Below are 2,544 nucleotides of genomic sequence, written 5' to 3'. Positions count from 1 at the left end.
TTTCTCCTCCCTCTGCAATTCCCACCTTGGGTTTTAATCGGAATTTTTAGGGCATTTAGTGCCTTTCCCCTCCCAATCCCATTAAAATCCCCGGAATTCCCCACACGGATTTAACCCCTCCCTCCCCTCCCTTCTCCTTTTTTTCCAGCCTGCAATTCCCAGGGAATTTTTGACCTTTTCCAGGTGAATTCCATGAATTATTCATCAACTCCAATTAAAGAATTCCCCATTTATTTTTCCACTCCCAACATTCCCAGCTCCCCTTTTATTCTCATTTTTAATTTTTATTCCCCATTTTTTTTTCCCCCCTCCACCCTTTAATTCCCATTTTTCCAATACAAAAAAATCCCTTTTTTTTTTTTTTTTTGTATGGATTTGGGATCCCTTCATCCCATTTTTTATTAATTTCTTTATTTTAGGGATATTCCAGAGGTTTTTGAGGATATTCCATTTTTTTTTTGGGGGGGGGGATATTCCAGGTTTTTTAGGGAGATTTTCAGGATATTTATTTATTTTGATTCAGGGTATTTATTTTTATTTATTCCCGAGGATTTTTGGGATAATTATTTATTTTTGGAGTATTCCAGAGTTTTTATTTTTTTTAAGTTATTCCACAGATTTTTAGGGACATTCCACTTTTGGGTTTTTTTTTTTTTAATTATTCCAGAAGTTTTTAATTACATTTATTTATTTTGGGGATATTCCAGGTTGGTTTTTTTCCCCCCTAAATATTCCAATTTTTTTTAGGACATTCCCAAGGTTTTTAAAGATATTTCTTTATCTTTGGGATATTCCAGGAGGATTTTTTTGGGACTATTCCAGAGGTTTTTTTAGGATACTAATTTTATTTATTTATTTATTTATTTTTCTAATATTCCAGGTTATTTTTGGGGGATATTCCAGGCTTTTATTTTAATATTCCAGAGGGTTTTTTTTGGGGATATTCCAGTTTTTTTGGGGGACATTCCAAGGATTTTTTTTTTTAGGGATATTCCTGATGTTTTAGGGAATATCATTTTATTGGAATATTGATTTATTTATTGGAATATTGATTTATTTATTGGAATATCATTTTATTGGAATATTGATTTATTCCTGGAATATTCCTGAGGTTTTTTAGGGATATTTATTTATTTATTGGAATATTTATTTGTTGGAATATTGATTTATTTGCTGGAATATTGATTTATTTATTGGAATATTGATTTATTCCTGGGAATATTGATTTATTTACTGGAATATAGATTTATTTATTGGAATATTGATTTATTTATTGCAATATTGATTTATTTACTGGAATATTGATTTATTTATTGCAATATTGATTTATTTTACTGGAATATTGATTTATTTATTGGAATATTGATTTATTTACTGGAATATTGATTTATTTATTGCAATATTGGATTTATTTATTGCAATATTGATTTATTTATTGGAATATTGATTTATTTACTGGAATATTGATTTATTTGCTGGAATATTGATTTATTTATTGCAATATTGATTTATTTATTGCAATATTGATTTATTTATTGCAATATTGATTTATTTGCTGGAATATTGATTTATTTACTGGAATATTGATTTATTTATTGCAATATTGATTTATTTACTGGAATATTGATTTATTTATTGCAATATTGATTTATTTGCTGGAATATTGATTTATTTATTGCAATATTGATTTATTTATTGCAATATTGATTTATTTATTGCAATATTGATTTATTCCTGGGACTACTCCCGAGGTTTTATTTTGTTTTTTTTTTTTTTTTTTTTTACTTTTTTTAGGGATATTTATTTATTTTGAGGATTTTTTTGGGGGATTTTTGGCAACATTCCCGAGGTTTTTTCCTTCCCTGGGATCCAACCCCTCCCCCATCCCCAGAATTCCAGGAATTCCTTAATTAATGAACCCTAATTAACCCCAGATCCCTGTTAATTACTCCTGCTTTTCCAGGCTCCAAAATCCCCCTTTTTTTTTTTTTTTTTTTTTTTTTTTTTTTTTTTTTTTTTTTTGGGGGGGGGGGGGGGAGAGGGGGGGAAATATCCCAAAGTTTTCCTTAAAAAAAAAGAGATTTATTTATTTATTTTTTTTTCTGTTGCTCCTTTGTCAGGTTCATCCCAGGGAAATTCCTTAATTAATTACTCCTAATTAATCCTAATTAACCCCAGACTCCTGTGAATTCATCCTGCCTCCCAAATCCCCAAGTTTTTGGGATTTTTCCAGCATTTTTCCACAGAAAAAATGGAATTTTTCCCCTCTCCTTTGTCTCCTCCCTTTGTTTGTTTTTCCAAGGGAATTTCTCCTCTGGAAGGGGCAAAAAATGGGGAAAAGTGGGGAGGGAATGGGAAAAAAAGGGGGGAAAATTGGGGTAAAATTGGGGTAAATGGGAGTGGAATTAGGGGATAAATTTGGGATAAATGTGGGATTGATTTGGGGTAAATGTGGGATAAATTTGGGATAAATTAGGGATAAATAGGGGTGGAATTTGGGATAAATTTGGGATAAATGGGGCTGGAATTAGGGGATATTTGGGA

Source organism: Cinclus cinclus, chromosome 30 (assembly GCF_963662255.1).
Source record: "Cinclus cinclus chromosome 30, bCinCin1.1, whole genome shotgun sequence".
Taxonomy (NCBI): domain Eukaryota; kingdom Metazoa; phylum Chordata; class Aves; order Passeriformes; family Cinclidae; genus Cinclus; species Cinclus cinclus.
Note: the sequence above shows the minus strand (reverse complement) of the source record.